The sequence below is a fragment of the Euleptes europaea genome, chromosome 11, assembly GCF_029931775.1.
Source record: "Euleptes europaea isolate rEulEur1 chromosome 11, rEulEur1.hap1, whole genome shotgun sequence".
Taxonomy (NCBI): Eukaryota; Metazoa; Chordata; class Lepidosauria; order Squamata; family Sphaerodactylidae; genus Euleptes; species Euleptes europaea.
Window position 1 is genome coordinate 45,994,325 of NC_079322.1, and position 24,014 is coordinate 46,018,338.

Consider the following 24,014-nt stretch of genomic DNA (forward strand, 5'->3'; position numbering starts at 1 on the left):
TAAAATCAGAATAAAATAGCATACCCAGTCATGTGTAGTGACCTGGGTCAGAACCTTAGTGTTGTGGGTAGGAATTTGTCCCATACTGTTCCTCAAATGTAAATAATCCCCATTGCTATTTGTCTGTGTAGGGAACAAATATAATATAGCAGGTTTTGAAGGGGAGAGTTTACAGAAAGAGGCCTGTAAGAAAAGGCTCAGTGCTGCAGCCCTGATCCAGTTCAGGTGTGGCAAAGAGAATTTTAAACAGATAAATGATCTGATCACATCTCCAAGGTCTGGTCTGGGTTGATTGCCAGCAGTCACTAGATCAGGATACAAAAATCCATCCCCTTTTCCTCCACTGCATTCCACAAGAATGCTTCAGTTTTTAAAATGTTCTAAAATGTTCAATTAGATAATTTCTTGGTTGTTTCTACAGAAACACTGCTTGAGGTAGCTGCTCTTAGAACTGGGCCAATGACAAATGGGAACAGGGGGTTCATGTGTCCTGTTTTTTCTTCTTCTCATTTTTAAATGGATTTTTATTATTCTTGCCGGTATGGCTATTTGTTTGTCACATTATCCCTGCCTTGAAGTCCCTGTTCTCCTTCCCATCTTTAAGAAGGAGTTTAATCATAAACATATGTATGTGGTACAGATGGCTGGCTTGGTGGGTGAGGTCTGATGTATCTTCTCAGGCAGTGCCTTTGGAATTTGTCTTAAGATCTTTTTTTTTATGGTATTCCATATTTTGATCCGTCTCTTTTTCTTCATCACTTTTTCTTTGTTCTCTTCCCTTGGATGAGGGGATGGCCTATAACACATAATGGCCTAATTGTACTTTGGAGAGGTCTTCAAAAGAAAAACCTGTTGGATTGTCACAAACGGTCTTTGCCTTGCTGTCTTCAAGAGGATTGGACCCCCAGTGCATGTTATTATTTACTTCAGGCTTTGTTTTATCTTCACATTGCTGCCACTAATAATAGTGTCTTGGAACGCAAACGGGTTGAACATGCCCTAAATGAATGAAAACAGATTTTAAGATATCTTAAACAACATATGGTATGTACAGAACCTCCAGCATTTCACAGATGAAAACAGGGATGTTCTCACACCCAAGATCACTGCAAGATTGCACATTGCTGAAAGCTGGGCTCTACCTGCTGTTTTCATTTATTTTGTCATAGCATGCCCTGCGCTAATTTAAAAGCAGAGACGGGTATTTTTTTTTTTAAGTTAAATAGCTATTAGAAAAGCATATTTCCCCCTACAATATGTTATCTATCAACAGTTCAAAATAGAATTGGGTGGGCAATGGCAGATTGTGCTATGTGGTGCTCTGATATCCATTAATTTACACGCTATGTGCACTGGAGATAAGATGTGGTCACCATCCCTTAAATTCTAGAGACTTGGGGAAGAGGACTGAATCTTGAAATTATAGCTTGAGCAACTCACATTCATAAGATTTTCATAAGGCATCCACAAAGGGCAAAGGTAAGGATGAAATGTGATTTTCCAAGGACAAGTATCAGAAAATCAGGACTGTTCTTGGTAAAGCAGGGCAGCTGGACTTTCTATAATATGTCTCCTGCTCATGCAAACTACAGGCCTGCTAAGCTTAAAAAATGAGATTAATAGGGTGCATTCTTTGCTGGCACGATTTATATTAGGTTGTCTGAAGCAGGTGTTTTAAGAATATTGTTTTATTTATTTATACTCTACCTAGGTTTACCAACCTCCAGATGGAGCCTGCCAATCTCCTGGAATTACAACTGATCTCCAGCTGACAGAGCGGCCACTTTCGCCAGGTGAACTGATCTCTGTCGGCTGGAGATCAGTTATAATAGCAGGAGATCTCCAGCTAGTACCTGGAGGTTATTATAATAAATGGCAGCACGTGGCTTCAAAGATAATGTAATGTGAAATATACCAACAGGAAAAGAAAACAATATTATAGAATATAATAATTCTATTTTTTGGAAAATCCAAAACACAACATATATTCATAAACACTGTGTTGAAAGCCACACAGAAACCTCACTGGGTCTGAAATAACAAAAAATGTATATATACAGATTGCTTTTAACAACAAAACATGAACAACATAAATTCAAGAATTATTTCTGTGGCCTTAACAAAGGCTCATGTATACTCAAGAATTATAGTCCATGAAAAATCACGAAGAGACAAAGAAAGGTCCAAGGTGGGTCTATCACAAGTACACTTTTCGGAATCCAATCCTTCCTCAGCTTGGCGACCACAACGATGTTTAAAGAGACCAATAATAATGTCATCTAAAAATAATGATAATCATCATAATAATAAGGCTTATCAAAATGGCTACAGTGACAACTTATGAGTGTTGAGAATACATTTGTAACAACATGAATGCAATTTCAAAAATAAGATTGCTTACCACTGCATTTCAAAAAGTCCAAAGAATCTTCAAAAGGAAATTCATGGGAACAATTTTTTCCTATGGTACAATGAAGCTAATCAATAAGGCTAATGTTAAAAATGAGCCAAAGATTGAACAACTCTCCATACTAAAAATGAAGTCTTACCTCATATGAAAGGGATCTAGAAATAGTAAGCAACCCATTCAGAAGTCAGTATTCTTCGAAGTGAGAACAGGAACGCAGGGACAAACTCAAATACACACAGCTGTGAGAAAAAATTCTCAAAAGGATCCAACTGATTAAAGTGACCACGTTACAAAAAACAAGAGAGGTCAAATTCTGTATTTAAGCCACTAGGGGCTAATGCCCTTCTGTGTTCTTGCCCAGTTCCAAAAATGTACATTGGCTGTACCTTGCGCCAAGTACGCTTACGCATTGGTGAACATCGTGCAAGGGTAAGGGCTCGAACTCAGGACGCACCAATTGTCAGCCATTTTGTCTCTCATGATCATAGTGACCAGAATCTCAAATTCTTTGTTTTTTGGCAATACCAGCCTAAAGCATACCAGGCACAAGATGTTAATAAGATTCTCAATTGCCAGGAGAGACGCTTCATTTTTCTTTTTAAAACGTTAGCCCCTAGTGGCTTAAATACAGAATTTGACCTCTCTTGTTTTTTGTAACATGGTCACTTTAATCAGTTGGATCCTTTTGAGAAATTTTTCTCACAGCTGTGTGTATTTGAGTTTGTCCCTACATTCCTGTTCTCACTTCGAAGAATACTGACTTCTGAATGGGTTGATTACTCTTTCTAGATCCCTTTCATATGGGGTAAGACTTCATTTTTAGTATGGAGAGTTGTTCAATCTTTGGCTCATTTTTAACATTAGCCTTATTGATTAGCTTCATTGTACCATAGGAAAAAATTGTTCCCATGAATTTCCTTTTGAAGATTCTTTGGACTTTTTGAAAAGCAGTGGTAAGCAGTCTTATTTTTGAAATTGCATTCATGCTGTTACAAATGTATTCTCAACACTCATAAGTTGTCACTGTAGCCATTTTGATAAGCCTTATTATTATGATGATTATCATTATTTTTAGTTGACATTATTATTGGTCTCTTTAAACATCGTTGTGGTCGCCAAGCTGAGGAAGGATTGGATTCCGAAACGCGTACTTGTGATAGACCCACCTTGGACCTTTCTTTGTCTCTTCGTGATTTTTCATGGACTATAATTCTTGAGTATACATGAGCCTTTGTTTTTTGTTTGTTTTTTATAAAAAAATTTTTATTATTTTTTCATACATTCGATACAATCAATTAACATTACCTTTCAATCTTTTCTAATTCTCAATTAAGACTAACATATATATGACAATTATCTTCCCCTGCTTTGACTTCCCCTCTTCCTTCTTCTATCTCTAATTTATCTTCGTAATCCTCTTAGCAATTATTTTCTAATTCTTTATATAATTTTTTTTTGTAAAACCTTCTACAGTTATTAAAAAAGAAAGTAAAATAGAAACAAGAAAATTAACCTAGTCTAAGTTGTAACCTTTAACATTTTGCATATTAAGTTCATTTTTGCAATAAATAATCCACGCCTCCCACTCCTTAACAAATTCATCATTATCTTTTTGATTTATTAACTCAGTCAATTTTGCCATTTCTGCTTGTTCAAACATTTTATGAATCCAATCAGTTCTGTCCGGTATTTCAGGCATTTTCCATTTAGCTGCATATACCATTCTCGCAGCTGTGGTGGCATAGAGTAAAAAAGTCTGTTGTGTTATAATGTGGTCTGGTATAATGCTTAACAACATCATCTCTGAAGTTTTAGGGATGTTTTGTTGTAGAATTAACCTTAGCTCATTGTATAAGTATATACATGAGCCTTTGTTAAGGCCACAGAAATAATTCTTGAATTTATGTTGTTCATGTTTTGTTGTTAAAAGCAATCTGTATATATACATTTTTTGTTATTTCAGACCCAGTGAGGTTTCTGTGTGGCTTTCAACACAGTGTTTATGAATATATGTTGTGTTTTGGATTTTCCAAAAAATAGAATTATTATATTCTATAATATTGTTTTCTTTTCCTGTTGGTATATTTCACATTACATTATCTTTGAAGCCACGTGCTGCCATTTATTATAGTTTCTACTATTTCCAGCATAGGTATTTTCTTCTTCCAGTACTTGGAGGTTGGCAACTCTACACCTGGAGACTGGCATTCCTACTTCCATGTTATGTTTCTAAACTCTCTTCATACAAAAGGAACTTTACAGACCAAGTTCCTTTAGGTCAGGAATCCCCAGCCATGTTGAACATGTGGGCACTTTCTTATTTTGAAAAGAGGGAGAGTATTTATTGTTATATGCTGGCAACTAGTACCTGGAGGTTGGCAACCCTAGTCACATACAATGCCATCTTTTAAGGAGAAGAATGGCAAGTTGCCTTTCATTCACAATGCCGTTTGTATTCACTGCTGTGAAGTCTGTTTAACTTTCTACAGCTGTGATGTTTTTTTTCTCCTGATGCCATCCCGGACTTTTTGGCAAGGACAAAGCTTCCTAGGTTATCAGACCAACTGGGACAATTATTTCCACTTCAGATATCTGAAACCGCAAAAACAATTAGTTGCATGAAAAATGATCAGGCCCCAGGTCCAGATGGCTGCTCTTCAGAATGCTGTGAAGCTCTGCATGGGCCTGCAGTCTCTCTCTTGTTGAAAACAGTGATGGATGTCAGTAAGTTTCAAACAGTGCAATCCTATGGAGAGTTACTGCAGTCTAAGGCTATTGAAATGAATGGGCTTAGTCAAGAGTAACTCTCAGGATTGCACTGAAAGTCTTGCTGGTGCAATGTATGAGGATATTGTAATGGTACTTTTCAAATCAGGGAATTAATCTTAGGCTTGTGTAGAGATTGTAGTTTCTGAGTGGGCTAATGGAGGTGAGGCAGATGACTCTTTTAGAAGGCAGGGAGCTGTTTATTTTATTTATTTATTTTCTTCCAAATCTGATTATTGGCAACTAGAGTAACTTGTAAATTGATTAATATTTCTCTAGGTTTAGATCAGTTTTCCAACATAAATTGTATGCATAAGTTGTGTGCATTCAGATACACCCAAGCCAAAAATATACCCTAAAAATACATTATTGGGATTTTTCAGGTATATTCTTGGCCTCACAAATATATCCTGAATTTTTCGAGAAACCGAAAAAATGCTCCTGAAAAATCCTGGAAATATTCATGATTTGCTGGGAAGATCTGGAGTCAGCATTTACAAGCTCCTGGGGACTGTTTTTCCTTTTTTTTTTTTTTCTTCCCTTTGTTTTTGCATCTCGGGGGAGTTCTGTGGGCTTGCCAGGCTGCTTCTGTCAGTTTGGGTTTTTTATCAGTTTCAAGAGGTTTGTTTTTTCTTTGCAAGGGTTGCTTTGTGTTCCCAGTTTTTATAGCGTTGCTCACTGCTTGTTCTGTTGGGCTTGCAAAATCCACCCCCCCACACACACACATAGTATGGATTTGTTCTGCGGTCTGTAATTCTCTTGGTGCACATTAGTCCTGTTGAGCTTGCACTGACAGACTGGCACTGGGTTCTGCTGGGCATTCTGTACATTGCCATTCATTCTGCTAGGCTTGTAAAAGTGCATCCCCTTCAGTTTCCACTCCAGAGATTCTCTGGTTTGACATTAGTCCTTCTGAGCTTGCACTTGTAAAAAAAATAAAGAACGAAAAGCAATACAGTTTTCAAACAGAAAATTGTAAAATGGTTGTTTTGTTTTCTACTAGATTCAAGACTTATTCTCACTTTCTGCTGCCCAGCAGTATAATTCAGTGATTTATAAATAATCCTTAGATCAATATACGATTTCTTCCATAGGTCTTGGCATAGAATGGCCTGTGTGCATAACACTGCGTAAACCTGACAAATAAATATTGGCAGCCAAGTGAAGGTGCTCACACATGGTTCTCATCCTAGGTGATGATCTAACCCACATGAATCTACCTTTCCCTGCTTTCAGAATACATTCCTTTGGTGCATATGCTACTGAAGTGGCAGATTGTTTTGTGTTAAGCTCATGTTCTGCCAGATCATGGTACATTTTTTCCACATTTAAGTGCATCTATTTTATACTATTAATAATAATAAGTATTATGATATGTTTGTGCGCACACACAAACCATCATTTAGAGTTGGATCCAACCAGCTTTTCCACTGGTAAAAGGAGGAGGGAGGAGTCCACTGTGAACACCAAAAATGCTATAATGGGGATTATGGGACCTGCATGGACAAAAGCCATGTGGGACAGAAGCTATAGAAGAAAGGAAACTGACTGAGTGAAAATGCTACCTGGATCCAACCCATTTCCAAGTAAGAACATTAGTCTATCTGCTCAGTAGAAGAAGAAGAGTGGGTTTTTATATGCCAACTTTCTCTACCATTTAAGGAAGAATCAAACTGGCTTACAATCACCTTCCCTTCCCTCCCCACAACAGACATGCTGTGAGGTAGGTGGGGCTGAGAGAGTGTTAGCCCAAGATCACCCAGCTGGCTTCATGTGTAGGAGTGGGGAAACAAATCCAGTTCACCAGATTAGCCTCCGCCGCTCATGTGGAGGAGTGGGGAAGCAAACCCGGTTCTCCAGATCAGAGTCCACCACTCCAAACCACCGCTCTTAACCACTACACGATGCTGGCTCTGTCTGTTCTGACTGGCAGTGGCTCTTCTGGGTCTTAAGCAACAGCTGCTATCTAAAATTATTTTGACTAAATATTAGGGTTGCCAGCTGAGTGCTGGCAGCTGGCAGGTGTTGTAGAAAGTGGTGATACACAAAACAGGCATTGTGGCAGTGCTGTGACATCCCTTCAGACATGACCCCAGAAGTAACAACAGAGTGTCAGCATGATGATCTAGGATGCCACTATAGGTTTTACTATAGAGTTTGGGTAGAATCCTAGAGCATCACACCAATGCCTTCCAGTTTGCTTCAGAAGTGACATCATGCCAATTCCCCTCCCATTCCCCACCCCCACTACTCTTCCAAGTGGCAGTGCACCCTTGGGCTCCGAGGCAGGAGACCAGGCCACTCTACTGGAGATGCCATTGGAAGACGGAACACATGCATGGTCACTGAAACACGGCTCCCTCCCATGTACAGCTACAATTTCCCTGTACTTTCATGTTTTTCAGAAAAGAAGCTAAGACCATCTGGTTTAGCAAACCTTTTGGACTACTGAAAGCAGAACGAAATGAGTTTTGTTGTATTTTTGACAGTTTTGTTCATTGGCTTGCAGTTTTATTGGTTTAACTAATATCAGCGAGGTTGTTAATGCTTGCACAATCAGCAAGATGCGGCCTGGAAGTCATGTTCTCTTGTGGGGATCAAATCCTGTGTCCAGCTTTGTGAGAGGAACATATAGTGACATATAAAGAGGAAAGATAAATTTGCAGATGCTTCTAGGACTCTTTATTTTCGCATTCTGGGTCTTAAAATAAATTTGAGACTGAACCCTGATTTAAATCAAACTATGTTCCTCGATGCAGAAATGATGACTAGCGGCAGTTATTTAATATAATGAAAAGAGAACCATGTTTCTGCCCAAATAGTGGTAGGACAGATTTTGCAGCTATCCCCCTCAGAGAATTGGAGGCACCAAACCTGGGTGGGGTGGGGGAGGAGGAAAGGCTTCCTCATGCAGTTCAGGCAAAAAAAGAGCTAAGAACAAAAGGCCTGTTCCCTCATTGTTGGGTGTTTTTCTTCTTTTTTTTTTGCTGTGGTGCTAAGGATGCCAGCCTCCAGGTGGGTCCTGGAGATCTCCAGGCTACAATGATCAGTTCCCCTGGAGAAAATGGATGCTTTGGAGGGTGGACTCTAGGGCATTGTACCCCACAGAGGTCCCTGTCCTCCCTAGGATCCATTCACAAATCTCCACTGGTTTCCCAACCTGGACCTGGCAACCCTACCCTCTCATCCCCCACCAGTAGTCGGTGGGACTTGTGGAGCTCCCTACTCTTTCTTCCCTATGGTGGAAATTTGGGGGTCCCTATCTGACTGGCTGGCATAAGAGATGTTTTTTCACCTGCTTCACATTTGTTGTTGCTGTTGTTGTGCGGTTGGGCTTGATAAACAAAGACTTACCCTGAAGGATTTGCATGTCTCTAACTGGGGTTGGCAGGATATGTGCAGGTGAGGTGCTCGTTGCTTAATTACATGGAAAAGCTCCCTGAGGCATCCCAAAAAGGGTGAAGGCACCAAAACCAGCCACTGCTGACCGAACAGAACCAGGTGTGACTCCCCACTCCTCCACGTGAAGCCTGCTGGGTGACCTTGGGCTAGTCACAGTTCTTTCAGAACTCTCTCAGCCCCACCTACCTCACAAGGTGTCTGTTGTGGGAAGGGGAAGGGAAGCCAATTATAATCCCCCGTTAAAGTAGAAAAAAGTGGGGTATAAAAACCAACTCTTCTTCCTCTTAATATGGGTATGTGTGTACTGGAAGCTAATAAAAAATGGGTCAATCTCTCTTTGTGACTTTATTTGAAAGGCTGACCCGATTGTCCAGACAGAAATGTATAAAACCAAATAAATAGCAAAGCATCAAGGGATATATGGATTTGGCCTGCAGTTTAATGTAACCCATGACACGTGGTTTGGAAGGTCAAAATGCAACCAGTTTGTTTGCACCAAAGAAATCTATAGCTATAACCAGTGGTATGAGCTAGGCATTGGCCCTGTATAGGGATAATTAGGGGATGGTTACCAGCCCCCTGCTGCTGCCATCAGTAAAACTTGGCACAGAAAGTAATCTGGACCTTTTATTTTTATTATGCTTGTTGGATGAAACTCTGGTGTCTACAGATCAAAGCGGGTTGACGAACTGCCAAAAATAGTAACCTACACATAAAACATATGCTTCATTTATTGCCATCATTTGAAAAGTTTCCTGCTACCACAGAAATGCAGATTTCATTGATTTATGGACCAGTGCTGTAGAATACTGGGAAAGCTTCTCAATGAAATCTATTTCAGAAAAAAAATCTGGTGGTGTTTTTGGTGAGGGTATATTATTATCATGGGGTCGCCATGAGTCGGAAGTGATTTGGCGGCACTTAACACACACACACACATTATTATTGTTATTATTTGGTACTTCCTTTTACCCTTGAAATAGTCAATCATACAATGTACGGTTTTCTATTATTCGGCAGAGTATGTATGAAAATACGGATTTAATAATTCTCTGATCTCTGTCCCACGCATCTCTGAATATAAGCCAGTGTGTACTCACACAAGCCTTCTTTGAGCATAATGTATCGCTAGTAATATTTAGAAGATCAATGTATTTTACTTTTTAGGATTTGTTAAAATTGTGTCTTTCCTACACTTCTTTGAATAGTTCAGAAATCCTGGGCAGATGTACATGGTCACTTGCCTTTGAAGAAGTGACTGCCGGAGATGGAAGATCCATTTGCTTTCTGAGGTCCAGGCTGCGCAAATAGGAAGCAAAATAGACAGCAGTATTTCCAGACGTGATGATACCAAAGCTGCATTGATCGTCAGTGCCACTACGAGCAGCACTTTGGATCTGCAGAGTTTATAGCTGCGTTTCCTTTCTTGAAACTGATTCCTTGAGGTATGACAGAAGGGAGTCAAGAATAAGATGGAGTTGAAATGGGAGGATTTCTTTTTGGCCGGATGGCAACATTGGACCTGCTGAGCTGTAATCATTTTATAAAAGTCACATGACATCACAGCCGAGTTACAAGACCAGGGGGAAGCCCGGACAACTTATGTTCAACATCTCAGTTCAGACCATGGTTTGCCACTCAGTGAGTGAGCCTGAGGGATCCTCAACCAAGCATGCATTGACCTTCCTCCCCTTTGCATGTTTTTTGTTGTAGTGCTATTGTATGACTGCCATGTATACAGAATGAGCCCACAAAGATCCAGAGTTTTTTTTCCTGACGATACTAGGTTTAGTTATTCTAATCCTTTTAACTGAAGAAGAAGAGTAGGTTTTTATATGCCAACTTTCTCTACCTTTTTTAAGGAGTCTCAAACCGGCTTACAACCTCCTTTCCTTCTTCTCCCCACAACAGACACCCTGTGAGGTAGGTGGGGCTGAGAGAGTTCGGAGAGAACTGTGACTAGCCCAAGGTCACCCAGCAGGCTTCATGTGTAGGAGTGGGGAAACAAACCCGGGTCTCCAGATTAGAGTCTGCCGCTCCTAACCACTACACCACACCGGGAGTGCTTGAAATGTTGTAGGAAAAGTAATTGTTTTGGCTTTGTTTAGGTGTCATCAGCATTATTTAGAACCCAGATCTCTGACTTTGTGGTTCATTTTTCTTATTCCTTTCCTTCCCAGTTCTAATTCCATCTCAAAGGTTCTATGGCTGAACGTGTAATTTCAGTAGGTGAGCAGCTGATGAGGGGAAATCACAGGCTGAATCAGCTTCGGTGTTTTTCTTCCTGCTGGGTGAAGACCAGCTGTTCTTTCAAACAGATCAAAATACAAACACCATTGCCACAGACTCGAAGCACTATCTTAACATTCTCTTGTCGTGCATATGAGACCAGCTTCCCTGTATTCAAAATGATTGATACTTCTCTTAAGCTTTAGGCTTTAGATGAATGATTAATGTAAAAGTAAACGCAATGGAATTACGTTAACTACATTAATGTAAATGTGTGTGTGTGTGTGTGTGTGTGTGTGTGTGTGTGTGTGTGTGAGATTAATTTAAGTAAAAGAAGCTGTTTGGTCTTGGTCTACCAGAATAAAGAATAAACTACTCCAAAGATCTGAAAATAGTTGTTAAAAATTGTCAATGGAAAATATGTGTGTAGTCCTACTGGAATCAGATACCGATTTTGTGACAGCAATAGTGGTGGTGAAACTTCCTACACTGATTGGCTGATCGAATGTGATGTCACAGAATGCTTCTGAACATGCTGCTGGGGGAATAAAATTGCTAGCAATAAACATTTTCACCTGAACTATTGTAAATAAAGCAAAAAGGTCGGCTTAGCTGGTTAAAAAAAACCACACGGGAAAAGCAGGAATTGGAAATGTAAGTGGGAAGAGGTCTTGGGAGGTGAGAAATGTAGGGTAGGCCGGGGGATGCTGGGGAGCACAGTAGGCATTTGGCTGTGGAAGAGCAATATGGGTACGCAGAGCACAACCACTGACTGAAAAGCAGTTTTGGAGCAAAAGAACAATGCTCTCCCCTTCCCCATCACCAATGATAGGAAATGTGCTAAGAACTACTTACTCAAATCTAGCTTAAAATGAAACTGGCCTGATAATACCAATGTCCTATGAAATGCAGGTGACTCCTAAGCAGCTGACTTTTCACTTTGTAACTAGTTATGAGGCATTTTATCCCCAAGATGATTGGGAGGGCATTTGAAGAGCATGACTTTGCAGCCTAATTCTATGCGCATTTACTTAGAAGTAAGTCATGAGATTTCCTGCCATTGCCAGTTGTTTCACCTTAAAGTATAACTCTGGTTGTTTGGAAGGACAATGAAAAGCTGGAAAAGATTGATATCCCAGAGCAGCCTACATGCACATTCTGTAAAATGTACATCTATAAATACCTCACAGTGTGCTGGGGGGAAGAAAAGTCTTTATTCATTGAACAGGCTGTATGCTTGTACACAGTACAATGATTGAAGGAATCCTCCCCCCCTCACAGAATGGCTTTGAAAAAGAAACCACATTCTCAGAGGAAGTCCTGTTGTTTTTCTACAGAATCTTCCCCAGTGGTCTTCCCATCCATCAGATGAGACCAGCAGGACCACAGGAAGAAATTATTTCCGTGAGATCACTGGGCAGTAACATGTAGCGAAGCACATAGCATGTCAGGCAGGCTTTTAAAATTAACAGCCATTTAGCAAATGATTTTTCACTGACTCTTCCACTGTCCAGTGCAGATACCCGTCGATTTAACTGCAGGATTTGATCTACTTCTGAATAAAAATGAATGGAAAACGCTTGAACCAAACCCAGCAGGGGTTGTACAAGAGCTGTCTTTTTTTTCTGTTTAAAAAAAGGAGAGAAGGAGAGAGAGACGAACTACCTTGTCAGAGTGTAATTCCATCAAGAAGTTCTGGTGACCTTGTAAACCAAGAAAGGAAGCATTGATTTTAACGGTGGCCACATGACGGAATTCCCTTGCTTCACTTTGAAAAACAGAGGGTTTCATTTGATATTGTAAAAGGGATTCCAGACTTCACCATGTCAAATTGCTTCTCTTTCTTCTTCAGAACGGTTTACATTTATACTGGCCTTTGGAGCAAATAAAATGCAGTAACGGAAAACAAGCATTTGTCTCTGCTAAGGAGATCTTTGAATATTAAGGAGATAAGTGAATATTAAGGCAAGGTAAATTTAAAGAAAAATAGATAAAACTTGCAACACAGCTACTTCAGGGAAACATCTTTCAAGGAGAATTGTGAAGGGTCAGGGACAACAGAAGCAGGCAGATCATAGTCCCTGGGGAAGAAGAAAAGAAGGCGGAATCGTATATTATGGAGATGGGGAGGTCCAAGCTGGGAGAGCCATCTGGAAAGACAGGGATACAGCAGAGCAGGTTAACAACTTGTGATCCACACAGCCAAACTTGGCCCTGCAGTAGGGTTGCCAACCTCCATGTGCTAGCTGGAGATCTCCTGCTATTACAACTGATCTCCAGCCAATAGAGATCAGTTCACCTGGAGAAAATGGCCACTTCGGCAATTGGACTCTATGGCATTGAAGTCTCTCCCCTCCCCAAACCCTGCCCTTCTCAGGCTCTGCCCTGAAAACCTCCCGCCAGTGGCAAAGAGGGACCTGGCGACCCTACCCTGCAGCCATAATAGGCACACACCAGATAGTCCTCCTGTTCCAGCTGCTGGCCTTGGACTGTGTAAATAAGACTGCCAAGGATATAATTGGCCACAATGAATGACTGGTGGGCTGCATTTGACTTGATGGGGTTGTGCTGGCCTGGAGTAGAGGGATGGGAGAGTATATGGGTATAATTTTAGATATTCTGCCAAAGAAATGCTGCCTCCTTGTATTTGTACTCATCATAGCTCCATTCTGTCTTTTTCATATAATTGACAGATACTTTGGTTGTATTCTTTCATAAAAAAGAAATTACTCATTGTGGCTTACTGGGTGGGGGTGGGGAGCTATCAAAAAGGTCTGCTCTCAACATCTGATGGATTCCTTAGTATCTACTTGAAGAGTTTCTGATCATTGTGGCAAATGCTCATGCCAACGTGTTATAGCATAATCTTAAGCAGAGTTACACCTGTTGAAGTCCTCTGAAGTCAATGGCCTTTGAAGGGTGTAACTCTGCTTCCAATTGCACTGTTTTCAAAATACGCAGGTTGACTTGGGCAGTTGGCAGGGCTGATTCTAGATGTCATCTCCCCCAGTCCATAGAGCCCATTCAGCCCTCTGTTTTACCAGAGAGCTGAGGGCAATGAAATGAGTTGGACCACAACTAAAGCACAAGTGGAAGAAATCTCATGATATGTGTGGCAGAACACAGGTTAGAGAACATCTTTATGCTTAGAATGTGATGTGATGGTGGTGAAGTATGCCATCCTTGCATTTTCACAAAGTCATCCAGCTGAACTGCTCCATCTTGTTTCATCTTCCCCTCATGATTCCACCAAAGACTGTCCTGTAGCTGGCTGTGACATTGTTTGGCAGGGTGGCTGAAGGCCAGCAGGTGGGCTGGAGAGAGAGGAGCCTCACACCAAAACACCTAGAACATTGCCCTGACATAATAACATCTATTCCGTTTGTTCTCCCGCACAAGGCTGATGTTCCTGCCCCCTGTTCCTTCTAGAGGTTTACCAGCTGTAGTTGGCAACTTGAGCTGAGCACCTGACATCACCAGAGAAAGAAGCAGTTGAGACACCTACAGGAACCATTTGATGTGCAAGAGGAGCCCCAGGAGTCTGAGCCAAACTTTCACCCCTGGCATACAGCCCTATCCTTATACTTTACCCCACTCAAATTTACAGCCCGCCCTCATTCCCAGTCAAACCGGGCTCAGGACAGGTGTAAAGGTAAAGGTAAAGGTCCCCTGTGCAAGGTAAAGGTCCCCTGTCATTCCTGACCCATGGGGTGACATCACATCCCGACGTTTACTAGACAGACTTTGTTTACAGCGTGGTTTGCCAGTGTCTTCCCCAGTCATCTTCCCTTTACCCCCAGCAAGCTGGGTCCTCATTTTACCGACCTCGGAAGGATGGAAGGCTGAGTCAACCTTGAGCCGGCTACCTGAAACCAACTTCCGTTGGGATCAAACTCAGGTCGTGAACAGAGCTTGGACTGCAGTACTGCAGCTTACCACTCTGCGCCACGGGGCTCCAGGATGGGTAGCAACCTTTAAAACCACATAAAATCATAAACATAAAAATTAAAATACAGCAGCAATACTAACACTAAAAACAAGATGGCGTTCAAGTAAACAATAATAGCCACCTTGGCATCGGAAAAGCAGATTTCACCCCCACAGATAACAAGAGTGGGGGAGAGATGGGAAGGCCAGCAATGATGGACAACTCACGGCTGCCCTTGGTTGTAGGCCTGGTGGAACAGTTGTTTTACAGGCCCTGCGGAACTCCTTAGGCCCTGAATCCTCCACCCCAGAGGCCACTGCAGCACCTGGGGTCTCCGTGACTGACGCCCCAAACCAAATGTTCTGAACAACCCCAACCATGTTGGACTACTCACCGCCATAATAAGGTGTGGCTGCTTCTGTCCAGGCTAAGAGGTCAGTTCCCCTGAAGGGAATGGTTGCTTTTGAGGGCAATCTATGGCAGCATATCCCTGCTGAGCTCCCTCCCCTCCCCAAACTTGGCCCTCCCTAGGCTCCACCACCAAATATCCAGGAATTTCCCAAGCTGGCAGTGGGAAAGTTGTATAGTCAGGGGGATATTGGTCTGGGTGGACCAAGGGCAGACTGCATGTTACAAGGGAGATCTGTCATTGGCTTTCCAGGCAGTTTTATGTTAATCGTGGACCTGGAGCTCCCCACAATCTCCCTGAAACTGCAAACCACACAGAGGGAAGGAAATGTCTGAACACTTCTCCCTACCCATAGTACAATTTTTCCAATCAAATTCAGAGGAGCTTCACAGCCTGTGGCTGTATTTAAACTAAAGATGTCAGGAGACCCTAGCAAAGATCTCATGTGTCATCCAAGCAAAATCTCTTGATTTGATATTACAAATTTTTTTTTTGCAGTAAGTTCAGCAGTAGAATCAGCTGCCTAGGGAGGTGGTGAGGTCCCCCTCAATGGCAGTTTTTAAGCAAAGGCTGGACAAACACTTGTCAGGGATGTTTCTAGGCTGATCCTGCATTGAGCAAAGGGTTGGACTAGATAGCTTGTATGGCTCCTTCCAACTCTATGATTCTATGTTTGCAAGATTTTTTGCTGATAAAATGGATTGTGCCATCATGAACTGGATACTCATTTTCCTGTAACTCCACAGCAGAATGATGTCAAGGCACAGTCAAGTTTTATTAGCTTGGATGAGTTCCAGTTGTTGCAACCCATACCCATCACTGATGGCTGCCCCCCATGTTACTGTCCTTCTGGCAGAGACTCACCTAGCTTTGCAAGTTTTAGATTCCATGTTAAACACTTCCTTTTAACTGATAGTTATAAATACATATTTTGTTAGTGTTTTTTATTTTGTATAAAATATATCCAGTCGAAGTATACACAATTTTTAATGTGATCTTAGACTAGAAGAATGATTTTGGTCAAATCTTCAGGGAGGGCTTCATAGATTGAGAAATATGAAACATTCTTCAGAAGTATTATGATCACCCAGGTATTTGCAGAGGAAGACATTTTATAAAGCTTTTGGGTTAAATAAAAGGACTACCTTGGCATTTCATTGAGATGGATACATGTGTCTGGTTTGCTAGCTGTAAGTTTTCCAGATCGGATGTGGTTTGTTTATTTGGTGATATTAATTAACAAGTCTGTCTCCTTTCCCCATTCTTCAGTTTTGCAATTCCCCAGACCAAGGCAAAGCACTGAGGAATCTCTGCCATAACGCAATGGTCAGATGGCTGGCAGAGAAAGGAGCTAAGATTACTACCCTAGCAGCCATCTGAGGATCAGTGCTGTGACAGTGTGCCTATTTCTTAGGCAAAAGAAACACTGAAGAAGAGCCTAGGAACCTCAGCTTTCTCCTAACCAAGTGGAAACAAGTAGCTTAAATGTGGAGAGGTAGTGAAAAAGAAAGTAGGTCCCTTTGCTGCATCCCCCCATGGTATTATTGATGTGCAGAAGAAGGCAAGTGGAACAATCACTGGGAAAGACCATGCTCACACTTTGCTCTACCAGGATTCCATGGCAATGGGTTGCACATGTGCAGTCTTAATTTCCCCTTGTTCAGGTTTTTCCCCCATTATGGGGGGCAAGAGTCATATTTTTCTGCAAACCGAGCTGTTCCCCCAGGTACACAGAAACATCCCTGCCCTTCCTGCTTGGTTCCATTGTGCTACCCTTGTTATCCACACAGGGACAAGGCGATGTGAAATGTTGCTGTACTTTGGTGTGCAAAAAAAAAAAAAAAAAAAAAAGGATGGTCTTGAGGGCCAGGGGGTTGGAACAGTTAATCAGTTTTGACCCTTGCAATTGTACGATTCCCTGGTGCCGGTTCCTATCACTTTTACACACTTTATACTCCACATTTACATCTGTTTGCAATTTTCCAGTCAAATATTGTCTTTGGTTTCAGAATGGCTTATACTTCCACATGGTGATATGAGGCCTACTGGCGTAAGATGCACAGCTGAGCATCTGAGTTGAATTTTGCATGTGTGCTGGGATCTTTTGATAGTGTGTATGTGTGTGGCTTTCTGAGCAACGAGGGTTTGTATAGTTCTCACACCATATAGCCTTGGTTCCAGCCAACTTTTAAAATATTTTGCCTATGCTGAGTGTTGTGTGTCAGGTTTGGTCACTTTCAGTAGAGAAGTTTAGTTACACAAAATATGGTCAATGTCATAACTGTTCTCTAACACTCTTCTTACCATTGAGCTTTTGAGGATTTTACCTTTGTATCTGCGCCTTGCGCTGTCATAGCTTGATTGACTAAACTTATAATTTGTGCCATTTTGGACAGGGCATTGTTGAAACTTCGCAGAATCCTGAAAGAGTTAGGATTGTTGCTTGTATTTCTGCTTCTCCGTAGAATCTTGAATGGTCTTTCATCCATCACGTCTTTTATCCTTTGGGACCACATTTCAGACCTGGATCAGGATCAAGGAATCTAGTAAGGAGAAAAATGGGGAATGGATTACTATGTCACATGAAATTGTCCATTTTTTTGGTGCAGTAACACCTGTGATGGAAAGGAAGCCAAAAGAGGCACACAAATGGCCCTAAAAGAGTTAAAATGAGTTTAAAAGGAACTTCTGCCGCTTTACTTAAGACATTCCTGAAGCATGGGGAGAAAATTTATTTTCAAAAAATGACAAAAGCATTTCTAGTCCCCTCAATAATCTCATAAAAAAGATTAATAGCTTTGGAGTAGCTGGACATTTTTTTTAACTTCCTTTCTGGAGGAAACACAAAGGAAAGCTGGGTTATTTGTGGTTGCAGAAAAATCAGAGGTAGCTTTTCTGAAGAAATGCAGGTAGCAGCCAGAGAAGTGCAAACAATTTTTATACAATACCTTCCCCCTCTTTTTCTTTCCTTCCTTTCATTTTTTTAATATTACACTGTCAGTGTTTTTTCTGACTTTTTCCTAAATAAAGTAAAATGTCAAATCAGTGGAGAATTAAATCATATTTTTATATATAAAAAAACAACCCAAAAGGGCATCTGATGTTTTACAGACATTCCAACACCTTCAAGGAAATTTGAACTCACACCAAAGAGTCTGACATTCATTTGGATCTCCATCTGCAGTGAAGCACATGTGCATATAGAATACACATTGAACCACTACACTGGAAAAAAGGGGGGAACCCCTCCCTGTTCTTAAATTATAGCAGCCTTCTACAATTCTCTTGCAACCACACAAAGGCGTCGGTATTTTAAGACATCACACAAATGGGTGCAGTGATTAGGTCACAAAGCTCCATTTTCTCACAGAAATCAATTTTTTAAAATAAATCTCAGAAATCTATTTATTTTCAAAAAGCTATACAAGGGGTACAAAGTGCACACTGTCAACACAAAGTTGCATTGAGTAAGAGGAATGGCTTGGAGGAATTGCCATCTGGGAGTGGCAGAATGTCCATAGATGGAATTAATCTTGCTGTTTCAATAAATACAGTTTCTGCTACATTCCCAATCTTGGCTGGTTAAACTAATGTCTTCTGCAATGAGCACTGTCCTCAGTAATCTTCATGTAAAATATTTTTTCACAGTATCTGCCTGTGGTTTCTGAAGAGATTTAATTCCATAATATGTGATCTACATGGAAGAATAAAAATTATCGTTCTGGTATTGCCTAACGTATCTTTATATTCCATTCTTAAATAGGGTTGACAACCTCCAGGTACTAGCTGGCAATCTCCTGCTATTACAACTGATCTCCAGCCGATAGAAATCAGTTCACCTGGAGAAAATGGTCACTTTGGCAATTGGACTCTATGGCATTGAAGTCCCTCCCCTCCTCAAACCCTGCCCGCCTCAGGCTCCGCCCCCAAAAACTCCTGCTGGTAGCGAAGAGGGACCTGGCAGCCCTATTCTTAAATCAGTTGTGTCCCCCCTTCCCATATTGTTTAAGTATATAGTAAGTATAGCATGTCCTTTACCTACAGAAATCAAATGCGTTCCAGATTCCAGTCTTACCCAGCCCACATTTTAGTCTCTCCCCCTTTGAGTTTCTGACAGTGCAATCCTAAGAACGCTTTCTAGAGAGTGCCCCATTGAATTGACCTGAGTCTATCTGGGCAGGACTCTTTAATATGGCTGTCTTAAATATACATGTCTGAGGGTCACTTCAAATGATCCCTTTTTGATGGTTCAGTATGATTCCCAACTTCAGAACTCTTCAGAAGGTCACAACTTGAACTGCATGTACATCTGTTTATGGTTGACAACCCTTTAAAATGCTCACAACTGGGCACTCACAGCCATTTTAAAGAGATAGACTAAAAACACAGAAGTGTGTAGTTCAGACTGAGACCTGCTGCGTGTACATTGTCTATTAAGGGATACACTAAGTATTGTTTGTAGTGTCACAGAACAAGAATTTGAACAAGTACATAAATATCATTTCTTTGGTTAAAGTACATAAGGATTTCTAAAACACTTCTGGGTTTATCTACTTACAAACATTTGTTTTGTGCAGCACATGTACGCATGCACACGCACACAAAGTTCTCATATTCTGTCTAAGTAACTGATAATATAAGAACATCCTTGTGGTGTTTTTCCTCATCTAAATTTTATTTTAACATCTGTGCAGATATGACACTAATTGATGTTTAACTTCGAGACAATGGACTAAATACTACCTGCAGTAAGGTGCAGGACGTAGCAGTATCAGCAACTTGGGTATGGACTCCCTAAGCAGCATTTGAAGTGATTTAATTAGATTCCTAATTAGTAGACCATTGGAAGCTGGCATTGATTGATTTATTGACAAGCAGGGACTGTTCAAATTTAAAAAAAACGCAAGGGCGAGAAGGAGAGCAAAGGTCAGGGAAAAGCTTGTGCATCCGTTGGCATCTGTTTGGAACCATAGAAAGCTGTGTTTATATCCATCCATATGACCGACTGTTTCTCTTCAGCCTTCACTTAAACAATTGGCCATGGAGTGTGGCAAAGTGGCAGCAGTGGGTGGGGGAGTTATGTGCCCTGTCTACATACATGGAAAGCAATCCAATAAAAAGGCTGAAATTGCTTCAAAACTGCTTGCTAAGCAATCAGCTCCCTGTCATGACAAGCATACCCAACAACAGCTAAACCAGTGGGAGCCGAAGCAGCTCTAGTTATCAGTGTTCTCCCATATAATAGTTTGGACTCCTAAATAATTACAAAGATTTTTAAACTTATGCTATGATTTCCCATGTGAAAGTTAGACTGTAACCAACCTTTAGTTGTAAATCCTATGGTCATAGACAGTCCCAGGTATTGGACCCTTCTTGACTCCATGTCTGACCAATATTGTAATTAATTGGCTGGGCCAACGTGTGACCTGCCGCTAAGAAGGTGGTAAAATTCCACTTGACTCAAGAGAGTCAAGAGAGAGCTCCTACCAGGCACAGTAGGGAAGTTTTACAAATGGCTGACAATTGTCCTTTAACAAAAGCTGCGCTTATAAAAGAAAATACATCTGTGACACAGTAATCCTTCTCTCAAGCTTAACTTACATTTTGTCAGCTTTCCAGGCAATTACAAAAGAGCCACTCTTGAGTTTTCAGATTGCCAGGTAATATGATTTTCTGTATTTTTGCACTCCTACAAACCATTTTACTTTTCCTTCTGAATGTGACAGTCATTTCCAGATTTGAGGTGTAAATAATAATTAAAAAACAACCCATGGTATATAAACCATAGTAAATTATTGAGCTCTGAGTTGTATTGTTGCCATATATGAAACAGCCCTCCAAAAATAAGTGAAATGTTTATATTTTTAAACTGCTCCTCTCCCAGCTCTTGTCCTAAAGTATATGGTATTTTTGTTTCTGTTCAAAGTTAGATTTTGTTTCATGGAAGGGGAATCTCTTTGTAGCTGAATATTGCAGCAGCATGGAATTTCTGGGCTTGTTAAAATAAACAAGCCCCTCAGTGTTGAAAAGATTGTCCTCAGGACATAAGATTTTCCACTGTAGGTTGAGCCAGTTTTCATTCAGATTCAGCGTATGTGTATGTGTGTGTGTTTTCTGGAAAGTCTATGCCTTGTGTCTACAGAAGGTGACAAAAGTAACTCCCTAGTTTAAATAATAAAAAGAGCACATTCGGTGGATGGAAGGAGCATTTGTTTCCAATCTACAATGTAAAAAATGGTTATGACTTGTGAGTAATTTTATCTCATTAATGAAACTGAGGGCCAACCAACTTTATTGGTCACTAAGACTCACCAGGGAAATAAATAAATAAATATAAATTGTTATTTTGTTAAATATAAACTGTTATAGTTTCATTTAATTTTCATTAACACAATATACAATTTTGTCCTTGTTATTTTATTTTTTCAGATATTTATACTCTACTTTTCTCCCCAAAAGGACCCAAAGCAGCTCACAACATCTCTCTTCTTCCATTTTATTCCCACAACAAGAAGCTTGTGAGATACCTTAGGCTGAGAGGGAGTGACAGGACCAAGGTCATCCTACAAGCATCCAAGGCAGAGAAGGGATTCAAACCTGGGTCTCCCAGATCCTAGTCCTAGGCCCGGCTGCAGCAGTGGAGGATGCTGGGAGTCTCTCTAGGTGCAGCTGCAGCAATGGATGCCAGGAGGCACTCCAGTCTTGCCTGCGGCCCAGTCCTCTAACCACTGTACAACATCGATTCTTGCATGTAACTCACGTATCTAAGCAACAAACATAGGCGCAACCTGCATCAAAGACAGAGGCTCTGTTCAGATATAATGGGGCACCACACTTAATTTTAACTAGGATTAGGTTGTGAAGCCAGGATTATTCTCACAGACAGTTGTTCAAATCCTGGTTTACCTCGAAGAAATCCTTGGTTTCATTGCCTTTTGTCTGTAGCCTGGGAGTGCACTGCCAGAAACCAAGTCAGGGTTACAACTAGGATAGCATTCAACCAGTATGTCTGTAGTCAGACATCATGTGAAATAAACCAACTTCAAGATTCTGATTTGTTGGGACCTAACTAGGGATGTCAACTCCCAGTTGAGGAATTCATGGAGATTTAGGGATGGAGCTTGGGAAAGGTGAGGTCTGGGGAGGGGATGGCTCTCAGCAGATATGGGATACAGTTTACCCTCTAAAGTCTGCAGAGATACAGTCTACCCTCCAAAGTGGCATTTTCTCCAGGGGAATTGATCTCTGTCATCTGGAGATCAGTTGTAATCAGCCTTAGTCCTGAGCCATAGATGGAGCCAAAACCTCACTCGTTCATGAAGCTCACTGGGTGAACGTGGGCCACTCTCTGCTAGCCTAACCTACCTCTTTCTAAGATAAAATGGGGAGGGGAAGAAACCTTGCATATTAATGAACAATAGCCTTCTGCCAAGCTCAGAACTTCTTTGGGATTGGAGGTGGAGGGAGATGATGATTTTTCACCAGACAGGCAAAGATGTCTTTGTAATGGCTGTCTGACAAAAATGAAAAGCAATTACGAAAGAGCAAGGAGGATGTCTACGGGTTACAGAGCTGGCTTTTCACTTACTTCTCTTCATCATGGTTTTTGTCTTGTGCCAGCCATGCTGCACCCCCAATTAGAAGATGTGGAATGCCTGACCCTCCACCCTTCCTGCAGCTGTGCAGCCATTATGACTTCAAATAACGCTTTGCAGCTGGGGCCCAGGGCTGAAAAAAATACATGTGGTTAGTTATATATGGTATCTTTCAGGTCCTGTACATGCCTGCTGTTTCTAGGTAGGGCAAATATTGACGTTCAAAGCTTGATTCTCTTTTAGCTTTTACACTTCCCTTTTAACTGATGTAAAAAAAAACCTTTCACATTTTCCAAAGCTGCACTCCTTCTGCTACTATTCATGCTGATACCAATGGGCTTGTGAGTGAGTAGACCAGTCAGCATGGGATCTTTGCTTCTTCATTGTCCCAGACTAATGACATCTCCTGTGTTATGGAGGTTTGTGTCCAACAGATCAGCAATCCAGTCTAATTTACCATGTCTGGCTGTAAGACACTGGCCTAGAATTTACTTTAAAGAAAGGATTGTTTGCTTTTTGCCTTCCTTCGTGTCATGACCCTGGTATTCCTTGGAGGTCTCCCATCCAAATACTAACCAGGGTCAGGGCTGAGTGTGTGTGACTGGCCCAAGGTCACCCAGAAAGCTTCCATAGTGTGAGTGGGATTTGAATCAGGGTTTCCCAGGTCCTAGTCCAACACCTCAACCACTACACCATGCTGGCTCAATGGAATAATTAGGGGGAGTTTATATTGTTAGATGGAGGCCTTGGGTTTCATCATCAGACACTTTTAAAAAAGGAAACTATTTGAAGGTTACCTGCAGCCTTCTTTTGAATGGTCTCAGTGACTTGAACAGAGATCTTTTGGAAAACAGTACAAAGATGACCATTATATCCTGGTTAAGAAGGGAGTACTGGATTTCTACAACTGCAAGTTTGGGGCATGTATCCAAATAGCTTTATAAAGTTTGCAAACATGTTTCAGGGAGATATGAGTGAATGTTCCCTATTTCTTTTTATATTATATCTATATATCTAATAGTGAAGTCTCATCTGCAGATATCTAAATCTACAGATTGGGCCACACCAACAGAAAAGAGATAGCTCTGCAAACTTAGAGGACATTCCAGGTTTGCAGAAAAATCTGGAAGAAAATTCTGTCCAAAAACTCTGACAGAGGACAGAGAGAAAGCAGAAAGGCCTATTTTGCCTCAGTTAGGCAAGCCACGGCCTCTGGGCTACTGGTTGACATGAGCAGAGAGGTAGTTGAGAAGCACCTGGCTGCATTGGACCTCC